Source organism: Neovison vison, chromosome 6 (assembly GCF_020171115.1).
Source record: "Neovison vison isolate M4711 chromosome 6, ASM_NN_V1, whole genome shotgun sequence".
In the NCBI taxonomy this organism is placed as follows: Eukaryota; Metazoa; Chordata; class Mammalia; order Carnivora; family Mustelidae; genus Neogale; species Neogale vison.
The window spans coordinates 180,921,899-180,937,352 of record NC_058096.1 but is presented as its reverse complement, the minus strand read 5'-3'; the positions used below and the strand labels follow the sequence as shown (position 1 = coordinate 180,937,352).

The 15,454-nt window shown below is 38.7% G+C and overlaps 1 protein-coding gene across 1 annotated transcript in view; it reads left to right on the top strand.

Moving 5' to 3' along the window:
* Positions 1 to 15,454, top strand: part of LOC122909261 (contactin-6) — a 296,144-nt gene that overhangs the window by 155,173 nt on the left and 125,517 nt on the right. The gene's annotated exons all lie outside the window — the stretch shown is intronic.

Genomic DNA, 15,454 nt, shown 5'->3' with positions numbered 1-15,454 from the left:
ATTTGACAGAGAGAGATCACAAGTAGATGGAGAGGCAGGCAGAGAGAGAGAGAGAGGGAAGTAGGCTCCCTGCTGAGCAGAGAGCCCGATGCGGGACTCGATCCCAGGACCCCGAGATCATGACCTGAGCCGAAGGCAGCGGCTTAACCCACTGAGCCACCCAGGCGCCCCGACACAGGTTTTTTAAATAATTAAGTTTATATTTCTAATTCCCTTTAAAATTTGTGTTTTGTGACACATGTATAAAAGTTTTCTTAAGCCCAAGATTAGGAAACTATTCCCCTTTAGTACTCTTGTCATTTCATTTATTATATATAGATCTCTGGTTCACTTAGAATTTATTTTTGTAATGAGTTCAAAGTCGAACAGCTAGCTTTGCTTTCCCACCTTCATCCTGTAAAATTTTCTCATTTTTATTTAACAAATAGTCCATTGTTGACAAAGCCCTTTTTTCACTTAGAATCCAAGTAGTTCTTTGCTGTGAGGGCAGTACAATGTAGTAGATAAGAGAAAGTCTTCAATTACCTAAATAATTACCTACCCCCAACACATACACATCATGTCCCTCTTCGAAGGATGTAACACTGCCTAGTTCCTAGGAAGCTCTTCTACAAAGCACAAAGCTATACTATGGGGTGCTGTTTCTCTGGAGAAAGCCCCTTTATCATCTAAAGACAAACTTTTAAAATGACAGCACTGCCTAGATCCTAGTGGTTTCTGGTGCTTTATTCTTCCTCTGAATGGGTCAGATAAAAAAGTTTCAAAGGCAACCATTAAGACCAAATGCAGAGTCGAAACTGGAGAAAGTGACTGAAGAGTTGCCTTTAAGTCCATTCCATCAAATTCACTTTAACCTGATTTATTTGGCTATACGTCTATCCCCCTCTGCATTTCCTATATCAGCTTTATCACAAATCAGTCCCCTGCAGGTCGTATTGGAAAAGCAATATGTGTGATTGAGATATTGTTAACAGCAGAGCATGTACTGGTCCCAGAACTGTTAGATTCTGATTGATAAAATTTAATATTTTGAAGGGAGGGGGAAAAAAGGCTATTATTCCAGCTCTTTTATTTGTAGTGTGGGTGAAGTTCCTTTTATCTCCTCTACTTTCCCTGTAGCAGTATGACTGAGATTCCTATAAATTATCGGATGCAATATCCAGACGTCTGGATGATTTTTTGGTGCTGCTGCTACTTCTTAGTGGGCGAGAGAAAAGATAGTTGAGGTTCTGGAAAAAGTGTCAAAGCTTAGCAATAAAATAAGGATTTCATTGAACAGAAAGTAATGAAATCACCCAATTTATTTCCCTTTCACGGTTGTAATGCAGGTAAATCTTGCTTCATATGAGTCACAAAGCTTGAACGTGCAGTGGCCTGGCTGGGGTGGTACGTGGTTTATGTGTGAAGGATTGCAAGAGTCCTCATAAATACCTTTAATAAAAAAGTGTGGGTTGAGGCAGCTTAGTTTTTCAAATAAAAGAAGTTTCATTTGTGTCGGGGGATCAGAGCTGTTAAAAGTCAACTTTCTCAACTTTTCCCTCTCATAGCGCCCTTCTAATATCACTGTCCTCCTGAGGACAAAGTGATATATCAAAGTAAATGTAAATGATAAAACTCTCTTATCATTTAGCAAAACTAATAGGTAGCCACTAGTGGAAACCCATTTTATAGTTCAGTAAACATCAACAGACAAAGATCAAGATCAAGTGATTTGCCAGTACATGGGAGAAAGGTATTTGAAGTTAGGCTCATCATTCATCTTGATGCTCTTGGGTTCAGGCTTTACCAGCTCTGTGGCGAATTACCTTCATCTGAGGGTACCTTCAGTTTTCTTTCTCAGATCTTCTTGGCTGCGGCATATCCATCAAGCAGTCTTGATTGAAATATTAGTTTCACGGTGTGGTGGTAAACGCCATCGACCAGGAGTCAGCAAAACTTTCCTGTGAAGAGCAACAGAGTAAATATCTTTGATGGACAGGCCAAGGTCTCTACTATTACAGCGTGAAAGCAACCATACATAAATGAATGGGTGTGGCTGTGTTCCAGTACAACTTTACAAAAACAGACAGTAGGCTTGATGTAGCTCACAGTTCTTTGCAGTTTACTGGGCCCTCAGGTAGATTTAGAATATATTTTTAGAGGTAGTCTGCCAACAGTGACAGCTAACATTCATGGAACATACACTTTGAACTCTCTTATCATTTAGCAAAACTAATAGGTAGCCACTAGTGGAAACCCATTTTATAGTTCAGTAAACATCAACAGACAAAGATCAAGTGATCTGCCAGTACATGGTAGAAAGGTATTTGAAGTTAGGCTCACTTGGGAACCCAAACTTCTAACCACTATGCCATAATGCTTTCCTAATTCATCAGTAGAAAGGGAAAAGCCATGAAAACCCATTTTGGTGAAATGTTTTCATGTGTGAATATCTTTTTTAAAAAATATTAATATATAAAGTGCCACCTATGTTCCAGCTTATTATTCATAGGATGCTAGGTTGCTATTACTATGTATTTACCATTTAAATTTTTATTCTAGAAAATTAACTTATTGGTAAGGAAAATATGCAGAAGAGGTAACATTAAATATGGAAAGTCAGCATGAACTGGAAAAAAAAAGAGATAGGAATCTAAAGTTAAATAAGCTGAATTTTTAAATTCTGGCTCTATCACTTTAAAAATATGTATAATTTTGAGCAGGTTATATTAGAAGCCTTAATTGTGAAACTAGACACTAGAGAAACTCTAGCTGTATAGCTATATTAGAAATTACTTTGAAGATCTAGTGAGATACTAAATGGAGAAGTATATTATACTGATGCATCAATATGTAATAATATACATAGTGATTTATCAATATATAATAATCATATAAATAGGACAAAATGGAATTATGTTTTATTATAGATGTACATATACAAACATGTTCACACACATATATATCAAAGTGAATGTCAAAAAGTCACTTTTTCTTTAGATGAGTAAAAAAGTCTATGTTTTAAATAATCTAAACCAAAAATACTGTAACTTTGAAGCAAAATTTTACAAGAAATTTTAGATACTGAGGTATAAAGAGTTCTTGAGGGTCATCTAGTCCATTCCTCTGTCTTTAGGCAGAGATATTCTTAAGCCAATGCAGATGAGATCCCGTCTGTTTCTTTTAGAGAAGCAATTTAGTGAAAGTGCCTATAAACCGTTTGCTGATAGACGGAGAACCTCTTGAATACAAATTGACTCCCTGATTGTAAGTGACTTTTTGATGACAAGCAAGAGAACTTTTCAAAAACACAGAATATTGAAAATATTTTGTTTGTTTTGGCAAGTGAATGGCCTTGTCCGCCTGTGGCTTCCAGATGGGGGTCCAGGCTGAAAACATCCAGAGGCTCCATCCACATTTGCTATGCAGTACAGCACCTCTTACAGTCCAAAGGTGAGCCTTAATATTTTATACAGTTAACTGTGTAGTCCCAAAGATGGATTCAGGGCAGGCGTTTGATGTTGCCACATGTTTGGGTTGCTGAATACCATGGTGAGTTTCTCTACCTCTCTTCGACATTTTAATAGTGGTAACAACAAAAACACAAAAATTTCCCCTCATCACTGTTGCTTTAGGTAATAACGCACTGAAAGAAAAACAAAAATTGGTTTGTCTCCATAATATATCACATTCTCTATTTTATGAAGGAATAATTAAAGAAACAGCTCAAATTTGATGTGAAGCTTCAGAAAAACTCCATGTGTGCCATGAAAAAAATATTAGAGAAACATTGATTTCCCACAGGAGACGAATCAATTTTGTCTGTTTAGTTCATTGCTGCATTTATAGCTCCTAGAGCATTGCTTGGCAGGTAGTAGCTGCTTAATAAATTGGCAGATGAGACCTGCTTTAAATGTCCATAGCACACTCTGTTTGATTTGCTTTTTAAAAGCAGAGTTCATGACAAAGATTTGGATTAAGTAGTGCTTTTGGGAAGTAATCTTGAAGCATGGGGGAAGAGTAGGGAAGTTTATAGGGAAGAGAGAAAACCCAGGAAGAGAGAGAAGGCTAATGAGTGGATTATCACTGTGGACAACTGTGCCTTGGTATGGCTGTGCCCCTCCTACAGACTTTTTAGGAGTTTTGTTTGGGTGTTTGTTTGTTTTTAATAAACATATAATGTATTTTTATCCCCAGGGGTACAGGTCTGTGAATCTCCAGGTTTCCACAGTTCACAGCACTCACCATAGCAGATGCCCTCCCCAATGACCATAACCCCACCCCCCTCTTTCAACCCCCCTCCCCCCAGCAACTCTGAGTTTGTTTTGTGAGATTAAGAGTTCCTTATGGTTTGTCTCCCTCCCAATCCCTCCTACAGACTTTTAAAAACATGCCTCAGGATCGCTCCACCTTAGGACAAGAAAGTTGGGGTATTAACTGACCAACTCCCTTATTCTTTGGTTAAGGTTTACTGCGGAGGACATTAAATCCCCAGCAGACATATTGGGGTCTGAGGCATTCTTGCCCATAGAATGAAGAGGTCCTCACAAAAGTCTTGGGCAAAGGGACCAGGGCACTGAAGATAGCAAGCTCTCAATTATTAACTGCTGCCCCGAATGCTCAGTGACTTCCTAGGGTGGGTCTGAGTGGTTATGGGATATTTACGGTGGCTACTACAACCATCCCTTAAGAACCTCAACACTTGTGGTTTTCTAAGTGGCAGTCCTAAATGTGAGAAAATTTAAGAAACTGGTTTGATATTTATATATACTTCATAGTTTTAATTTAAAAGGTCACAGATACTTCTTACCTAATAAGCAAGAGAATTTGTAAAAGTTCAAAGATGGCAGTTCAGGAATTTTGCATTTCCGTATTCGTGGCTCTAGTATTTCTATGAGTAAACAGGGTATGTTTCAGTTGTTTCCACTTGATTACTGAATAGGTGATTGGACTGAACTTATTCTATCCTTAAAAGAAGCAAAATACTTAATTGAGATTATTGGGCAGTGATGTCCTTGATTAATCATTTTATTGAGGATGATCATTAATGGTCTCTTCCTGTCTTATAAAAGAGTGGGCCTAGGTTGCTAAATAGGTAACTTCTTTTCTACCGTGACAGATCATTGATCATCTTAAAAATCTCAAGTAAAAGACACAGAGGAACTTCATGGCAGGGTCAGGAGCTGACCACTTTGCAGAGTGGCTAGGACAAGGCAAAATGATACACAGGCTGAGATTTTACTGGTGCATGAACTATAAATAAACACCAGGAGACCAATCTGCAGGGAAAAAAGAGCAGATGCTCAAAGGGAAGCAGAGAGGACACAGGCCGTGCATGGGAAAGAGAAAAAGAGAGATGGAAAGAGAATAGCTAGCAGTAAACCTCACTTCTCCGATGTTTCCACTACTTGCTGGCCTGAGCTTTCTCTCCATGCCTCTTTAACCTCCCCTGCTTTATTTAATTCAGACTCCGTTAAGTGAATATCTGTCCCTGGTGTGCAGAGACCCAAAGGAAACAATGAACACATGATTGTTATTTCAGTAGAAACTGGAATGAACTAGAAAATCAACTAGTTGATCATTTAAGCTTATGGCATTGTGATAAAAACTGTAGGTCACACTCCTTGGGATTTGAAATTTAGCTCCATCAACTAATTACTAGTTTAGTGACTTATTGGCAGTTTTCTTAATTTTTTTTTCTGTTTTAGCATTTCATGTGTAAAGTATGCTTAATTCTAGTGCATACTTTTTAGACACCAATATGTGCTTTTATATATATAGTGCCCACACGTGTAAATTTCATGAACATTAAATATAAATACAAATACAAAATAATAAATATAATAGAAAAAAATAACAACATAAAATAAGAATATATAGAAAATTAATTCTACATGTAAGTTTATGAACTATAAATTTTGTGACAATTATAACTTACTGAGGGCTGTTTGATGTGATGTATTAAGCAGGTCACTTTAGGCATCTCACTTAATTCTCACAATAATCCAACAATACAAGTATTTTTTAAGAAATATTTTATAGATTTGATTTATCTATTGTTTTTTTCAGCAAATGTTTTTTGGATATCCTTTATGTATCATACACTCAACATATTAGAGAACATTGAAAACAGCTAAAAACTAAACTTTCAATGTCTCATAGTGTACAGATCCAAGAAATAGAGTCAAACACAGACTTATCTGAATCCAAAATCAAATGTTTTCCTTCAGCTATGGGACCACTCTTTCTTCTTAAATAAAATAAGTACATTCCCTTTGCTCATGGGTTTGCCTCTCTCTCCTGGGCCATGCACAGTCTTTTATAACCAAACTTCAGCAGTGACCTGCCATCATTTCTGCCCTGCTCTGTTGATTGCACAGACCAATCCTGGCACAGGGCAGTGGGAAGGGACGAGAAAAGGCAGTGGATACCACCATCAGCTTCACTTGGGGCCATTTTGGAGTCTGGCTCCTACATCATTTCTTAGAATAAATCCTAGCCTCTTCTCTATGATCCAAAAAAAAATTGTATCCTCTTGGCAATTCCTAAAGAAAATATTGTGGACTTTATACATGGTATTTTCTATTCACTCACTCACTTTGAAGTTATAACTGTTTCTTAATTCATTAAACATATATCTGTTGAATATCTGCTTCTGTAAGCATTGACCTAGTTACTGTGGGGAAAATAAGGTCACTATTTTCCCGAAGTTTATAAACTATCTAGGAAAAATTAAAGTAAATTAGACCAATACTCATTTCTGACAGTGATTAGACCTTTGGTGGGGAGTGAAAGGTAGCTGCTCCTTTAGATTGGCTGGCCAAGAGAGGCTTCCATGAAAAGTTAGCACACAGGCTGAGATCTGAATGTCAGGGGCATCCAGCCATGTGGGGATCTGGGAAGAAGTTTTCAAGAAGAAGAAATAAGGCCAAAGACCACAAAAGGAGGAAACTTAGCATGTTCTGAGAAACAGGAAAGTGAAGTATTCATTGTGTCTGGAGTTTTCTGAACAACAGGAGCAAAAGGGTGATAGAAGTATATCATGGGGAGCCTGAAATAGCTTAGCAAGCTTTTTCAAGTTATTTTTATTTCTCTGAGCTCCTTAATCAGAGATTCACTGAGTATATACACTGTGTCCCAGCACTGTGCTGTGTTCTGGGAATGCAGAACAAGCCCATATACTCATTTTGGAAAAGGAAGTCATACAAACAGTTACAACATCAGAGTAGGGTCCTTTCCAAGGATCTTATGGTAAATGATAATTAATTCAAGCAATTTACCTTTTATTTTTTAATGTATTAAATCCACCAATATTTTGGGGGCACCTCTGAGTGAGATGCAGGCGGTGTGATCTGGTGCTGCAGGTCCGAGACTGACAGCCCCAGTTTCACCTTTGACAGAAATAACTGTAGCTAAGACCAGTTACATTTCTATGAAACTCCCCGCAGTTGGCTCACTCTGCTTTTAAAATCTAGATACAATCTACTCACTGTTCTCCAGGAAAATCAGTGTCCTCATTCCTGCATATCCCAGTGAAGAGACATTCCTTCCATCCCTTCTAACTCCCAACTCTACCTCTGCTTAAGTCCTAGTCCCTGCTCAGTGCTTGCAGATGTTTCTTTCTCTATGTTAGTCTTGATCTCAAAGGGGAGCTCTTCTTATTTCTGCCCCAGATAACACACTTGTTCAAGTAAAACCTCATTCATGTAGTCTGTGCTTTGTATCAGAACATTTGTGGAAGTTTGAGGGGAGAAGAGGATTACGGACACAAGAAGAACATAAAGCATTTTACATTGAATAGACTTTTTCTTCAAGTCCTGTAGCACTCTGTAACTTGATTTCCCTTTTTTTTGTTGTTCTTATCCTGCTGCCCTGCCATCCCGTCTCCCCACGCCCACCCCCACCCCCAGCCAATCCCTGCTCATTGTCAACACAAACCACTTTGGTCCTTTCAAATATATCCTGTCTCATCATATCCTCTGCATCTACCATTTTCCTAAGACAGATTCTCAGATTTCAGGCATCTATATATTGCCTTTGTGGGATTTAAAATACCCACGTACCACCTGTACTATTAATTTTTTCCCAATCAAATTGCTTTGATTTTTTTTAAAGTAAATATTTTAGGAAGTACATATTTATTACCACTGTATCAAGAAAATTAGTATAATTAATCATAAATAAATGGAAACTCTAAAAAGTACTGTGTACCTATTAAAATTTAAAAACAGGCATTTCTATAACGCTTAAGTGCATTGCCATGCAACCAATTATACCTGCCACACACATTGGTAATCTCTCTTATCTCTCAAGATTACGTAAATATTTAAAAAGATGATAAAAGTGAAACTGCTTTGGAAAATAATGGGATTTTCTGGGGCGCCTGAGTTTCTTAGTGGGTTAAAGCCTCTGCCTTCAGCTCAGGTCATGATCCCAGGATCGAGCCCCACATCGGGGCTCTCTGCTCAGCGGGGAGCCTGCTTCCACCTTCCTCTCTCTGCCTGCCTCTCTGCCTGCTTGTGATCTCTGTCTGTCAAATAAATAAATAAAATCTTTGGGGGGAAAAAAAAGAATGGGATTTTCTTTAAAATAGCCTCTAATGGTCTCTTTCTGTGTCTGTCTTTTTTTCTGTCTCTGATTCTGTGTCTCTGTATCTTTCTCTCCGTGTGTGTGTGTGTGTGTGTGTGTGTGTGTGTGTGTGTCTTTTTCTCTGTCTCTAAATGACAATGTATGCAAAAGTCCTTATCACTGGACCTTAATTATCCTGAGGGCTGAGCTGGAGAAATCTGCAAAGGAAATGCAGATTGCAGATGTGACTCCAAAGTCCTTGCTCAGAGTAAAACAGTTTGATGGAAAAATAACAGTATTTAGCAACAACCCTGAAAGTCAGTTTCCCTATTTTTGAGTACTGCAAGTTCCTGCAAAGTGAAGTCAGTAGGATAGAAAGTCTGTCTTGGTTGGGGGTAAGTCTTTGAAGAAGTGCTGTCATTCCACTCTCCTTATATAAACAGGAAAACAGGAGTAGTAACATTTAACCAGAGGCTCTGCCCCACTACCTTGAGAACCCTATCTCTTATTTTTATACAGGTTGCAAAGTTTGAAATTAAACTTTCTGATTAAACCATCAAAATGAACTGAAGGGCTTATTATGGGCTATGTCTCAAAAGAACCATAGTTTGTGGGATGGGTCACATTAACCACTGCAGTCAAGGGCCCGGAGCCTTGCTTTGTGGGAATCGCTCCCTTTTCTTCTAATGCCCAGCACAGAAGTGGGCCCAGAGGGAGCTAGGAGAAAGTTTGTTCCTGAAAGGACACAAGTTCACCTCATTTGCCACCAAAACTTACATATCCAGCCTTTTTGCTGATGTCCAGGCATGGGAGCATGAGCCTGTGGCCAGTCTGCCTCAGACCTGGGAGCCATAGGACCTGCATGTCAGGGCCACTGTGAAGATTAAATGGTATGATGTTCATAAAGCCCTAGGAACTGGGAGGGGTTTCAGTAAATAAGAATTCCCCTCCCCCTTTTCCAGGATGGCCCCCTCACTGCACTTTCCGTAGCTCTTAGTTGATCCATTCAAATGTTCAACCAAAACCTAATGAAAACCCACTATCTTTTGGATTAGCTAGTTTGATGTCCACACTGGACTTTAGGTTTACTCTCTGCCACACATGGCGCATCAGCAAAATCCTCCAGTCTTCATTTTGGTAGAAAGACATGCCGTGATGACACACACAGCTGAGTCCCCGTCTTCCACACGCTGTATCGCATCTTTATTCATCTGAGGATTTGACCCATTCTGATCCTCCCCTTCTTGCACTTGAGCAATATCTGTGTCATTCATTAATGCTAGGAAGTATAAGCAGCCCCAAGAAATCTCTTTACTGACTAAAAAATGTACCAGAGCTGTCCTCCCCGCAGAACAAAAGATGGGGGAAATGAATATTTGCCAAAAGACACAGGCCAAGACCAGGAAGAAACAGGGCAGTCTAGGACTTTTCTGGTGACTCAAACACCAAGCCAAGAGGTTATTTCTCCCTCCAGCTGGGTTGTGGTGCTCTCTGGGCAGAGAGATGCAATGACCCTCCATCTAACAGCTCGGGTCAAGTTGGCAAAACAGGCTCTGTAATAAAATGCAATGTGATGTGGCAATACTTGGAATAAAATACACATGCTTTTGACTTCAGGCCATTTTTTAAAAAATTCATTTATTCACACAGCATTTGAGCTGGCCACTGCACGAGCCGAGAAGGAAGTTCCAGGCTCTGTCCTTAAGAAAATATGTTTCGTTAAATCATCAGGCACTGAAATGAAAACTGAAAATAAAACCCATTTAAAAATCCTAAACATCCGGGCGCCTGGGTGGCTCAGTGGGTTAAGCCACTGCCTTCAGCTCAGGTCATGATCTCAGGGTCCTGGGATCGAGTCCCTCATCGGGCTCCCTGCTCAGCAGGGAGCCTGCTTCCTCCTCTCTCTCTCTGCCTGCCACTCTGCCTATTTGTGATCTCTCTCTGTCAAATAAATAAATAAATAATATTAAAAAAAAAAATAAGTAAAAATCCTAAACATCCAACTGTTGGTGATGTGCAGGTATACGATCAATGACATAATTAAAGTCCCCTCCTATCATTTTTTTTTGTACTTCATACGTTTTAAGTATGTTAAAGACATTACATCATTATTCCTGTGAGACAGGGGCTATTATTAACTTCATTGTAAAAGTAGAGAAAACTGAAGTAGAAAGAGACGAATTCAGGTGCCCTAAGTCAAGAGCGAATGCATGGCAGAGCAACCATTTGGACCTACAGAGTCTGACTCTAAACCTGTGCTCCAGGTCCTGTTGTTTCATCATGAATAACCCTGTACAGAATTCATTAGTGGGTTGTCTAATTTTTGCATGCCTACTTAGATTGCTTCTTTTCTTTCCAGAAACACTGAAGAGCTCCACTGCAGTGTACAGTTAAGTAATCTGGCATCTCAGTCTATCTTACACTGTCAAAGTTATAGCATTCCATTGTCCCCTTCTGCTTCTCTATCATTCAGCTAGTTTTAACTGTAGGGAATGTGCAAACTTAGTAAGAGGCAAGTTTGGGAATAGGCCATATCTAGTACTTAAATTTTTTGGTCATAGATGTCACTGCTTTCCCAGCATTAGTCAGACAAATGAGTCCTTTATAGAAAATCAAACCCAGTTGTACATGTATATTTTAATCGACCAAGTAGGCATTTCATAGTTGCTTACAATGGCCTATGTAATAAATGCTTATCTCTCTGAAAACCTGGATGCTCAGCTGATAAAAAAGAATATATCACCCCTGCCTCACTATTACCCTATATATTATTTTCTTAAGCACCATAAGGAAATGATTCCCAGTGAATTCATTATTCCCAGGAAACAAAGAAACGACTTACTTGCTCTCCACTTATTTACGAAGTTTTATAAAATTCCTTTTACATCAAAAAAAATTAAAAAAGGGAAGGGGGAAGGAATTTTAACTTGGAATATAAATGAGTTTGACACCAGAAATTCTTAAAATATCCCTTTACTTCTTGCTTAGATATTAGCATTCCAAATATATGTTCAATATTGAGACTCAGCTATTGCCTCTTTTACAGAATTTGACAATAGCACTGTGCTTTATAAGGTTATGTCATGTTACATTAACGAGTTATGCTAGGAAACACAATAATATCACAAACACAGTAACTGAGTATATAGCATCCTAAAAATGATGATATAAAATGAAATCAGTCTAAGTAGAAATATTTTTGTATGCCACTTAATAAAGGCCAGGGAAAATTAGTTAACAGCATCAAGAATTTCAGCTTACTCCAAACCACCCAAGAAATAGGAAATGGTAACATGAACCATCTGATATTCACCATGAGTAGTTCTCTTCAAAGGAGACAACTGATGGACAGATATGAATTCGGAAAAACCTTACTATAATGTCTTGATATTCTTAAAGAGTACTTTGATTTCAAAAGTTACATATATCTAGGAGTTCCATGAGGCTAATGCAGAGCTAGGGAATTATTCTTGGTATCTTCACCATTTCCCTGTTGCTGGGCAGGGGGTCAGCATTTTCTCACCTGGCAAAATGTTTTTGCCGTAGGCCAAAATAAAGCACGTACCTCCAATGTGGAAACTGCATCAGGAGGATGAACAAACACTCCTCAATGCAAACCTTCAGTGCTGAAACTTCTGCAGAATTTGCAAAGGGGTAATAGTATTCTACTGGTGCAAAACAAAGTACAGTGCAAGAAACCTTGGAATTTAAAATCAGATTCAGCATTGTCAAAGTAACAAATTATTAAAGTTGTTTTTGAGGTGCAGAGAGGGGGAAAGGAGCACTGTCTCTGGTTTGGGGGCAGATCATACAGTCGTATTGTGAGGAAGCTCTAGGGGGGTAAGATAGTGTGGCTTAAGCAGATGGCCTCTGGAGTCATGGTCTTCGGAATTTAATTTTACTTCCTTTACTTACAATGAGGGCAGATTTTTCAGTTTCTGAGTATGGAAGTAGTAGAAGGAGGGAGGTGAACTTTGCAGAAGGGGGAGAATTTGGGTTTTTCCCTGCTCCAGAAACAGGACTGTAGCGGGAAGTTTGTAGAAGAGAGAAAGCAGACATAACCAACAGAGGGGAGAGCTATAGGCTTTTAAGAACTAAATATCCAATATTTGATTTCAAGATGTTTGGATTGCATCTTATTCAATCCATAAGATTAGCAGAGGCACAAATATGGCCCTGGTGGTGCTTCCTATCCGTGCAGAGTGGGGGGACCAAGGTGGGGATTGGTGTCTATCTCTGTATGTAGATCAAGATAAGAAGCTAATTCCCTGTTTGCAGGGACACGAAGGTGGAGATAAATTAGGAAACACACATGGAAAGGACACAACAAGGATTCTGAAAAGTGAGAATATCAGAAATGAAACTTTCTAAACCTGAAAATATGGCTTTTCCTTCCCCAGTCCAGGAATTTGCAGGAATTTGGAAAGGCACTAAGCTTTTGTGTTTGTTTGTTTGTTTGTTCATTTGTTTGTTTGAACATGGAGTGGCAGTTTATGCCTGTTTTATATCTTATGTATGGCAGCAAGACCCCAGTTAACCTTTGGAAAGCAGAAGAGTATCACATTTGGGAGTGTGAGCTCTGGAAGCAGACTACCTCCTCTTCGGTTCTGTCCTGATATATAGAAACTGTGTGACCGCTGGTCTGGCGCTGATCCTATATAAACCTGTTTCCTTCCTTGTTAAGTGACTGTGATAGTGGTACCTGCATTCCAGGGTCATCATGAGAATTCAATGAAACTACTTCACTGAGTGTCTGGAACATAATAGTTATATAGATGAAAAGCTATATAGTAGAGTTATATAGGAAGAACAAAAACTATAACTATATAGTTATATAGAAAGAAAGAAAAATAAAGATTTAAAATATTACAATAATATAATACAGAGCAACTGAATAAAAATCCAGTTAATATTACTATTCAGATTTCGAACAACTCAACTGTAGTATGTGCTGCTTGAGGCATGCACATTTTCCTGGTGAATGTCTTTTCCTATCCCTGACTTCATAGGTGTCGTACTCCTGGTCTGGGTCAATGAACCCCCAGTACCTACAGCCTCCCTCCAAGTTTATGAGAGTTGGCAAACCCCTGGCCTCCTTCTGTGTCAGGGACTGGCACTGCCAAGCACATCCTCTGATTGTGATCCTCAGGCCTTGGCAGCAAATAATACAGTTTTCTCACTTTAATTAGGCTGAGATTCATTCCTACACATGGCAGCTGCAAAGATGTATTCTCCTTACAATGAGACACTGCAATACTTAGCATTGCTTGGACTTAATTTTAAGTACATTTTGGTGGCCCTTGTCCCTCCTCTGCACCTTGGTTGCTCCAGGAGAGAGCATATGGCCCTGTAATTCTTTAAAGCTTATTTTATGGGCCATTCTCAGGCACTTCCTGCTGGCCTTTGGAACAGAGCCTTGTTTGTGACTGCATTTTTGCTTACGTTCCTGCCAAATGCTTCCTCCAAAACCAGCAATAAAACCACAGGATCCGATAAGCCACGGTCATCAGAATGGCTTAATGAGAGCAACCGCCAACAATCGGGGTCTTTCACAACAACCTGCTCTGCAGGACTTATACCTTGAGCACAAGGACGGGCTGGGCAGGTCACCTTTGTAGCTTATGGGAGTTTCTCCAAATAATACAGAATTTGAGACCATCTCAGGGAATGATCTCACACTAAGCTGTTTTCCCTTAAGCAAAAATGGATAAGACAAAAATAGAAACTGGTAGTTCTTTTTGGCCTCTCCTCATAGAAGAATAAATCTAGAGTCTTGAAAGGTGTTATAGAGCAAAGAAAATCTCATTGGGTGCTCAAATGGCTACCTAATTCAGTCAGCCTTGCCTCAAAATACCTGAATTATATCATGTCTCTGGCTAGCAAAAAGGTACTTGAGGTAGAAGTTGGATACGTAAAACAGAACTTGATCAAAGTGTATTCATGTGAGATGGCACTTAGTTTAAATAAGTCCGAGTTATATCTTGTCTGTCATTTGTGGCTATTAAACAGTTTTACAATCTGAATTATTAATTAAAACCTAGTGAACTAGTACCAGTTTGGAATGGCCGTATTCTGATAGCTAACAGGACCTGTATGACTTTTGAGAGATATATGGAAATTATTAGATACCCCATTGTAATCATAAAAGGCAGGAAGAAATTATGTTGCCAGCAGATCCTATTATAAATGGAAATGAACACAGAATATATTAAGATATCAGTGGTCTTATCAACAGTGTGTTATAATGGCTTCTGATTAACACTGAGAACATGATTGATGTTACTGGGAATATGGCACACTGACAATGTGACACTGAGAAAATTCAATCCAAAGCTTGTTAATTTCATAGAATCATTCAATTTCTCATTACTCCTTTGTGACAGTTTTTGTTTTTGTGACCATTAAAAAGTAATGACAATTTAATGGGACCTTTCAATAATGATAGTAGGAAAAACATTTTTAAATCCTCACCTGTTATTACTAATAGAAAGAGAGACAATGAATACAATATATTGATTTTTGGTTTTATAAAGAGTTTGTTAGCTTGATTCTTATTGAGTCACATTTAAAATTATGCAAGCCCAAGTCACAAAGGACTCCCAAGTCAAGGCAATAGTTCACATCAACAGTACCAAACATATGTAGGTTGATTTAGTATTTCCCATGGCCAAAGAAGAAAGGACACGTATTTGATTAAAAATCTTTAAGAAACAGACAAGGCATTCCAGGTCCTGAATTAGTGTAAAGCTAATGACTAAGCAAAAGCAGCTGGAGGAAGAAAAGAGGGTGTAGCTGGGGATAAGTAGAGTTTATTTTGGCAAATATTTGTATTATTAAAAGTAGAGTACATATAAGAGTTACTAAATTTATGTATCAGATTTAATCCATCTATTTCATTGAACTCTTA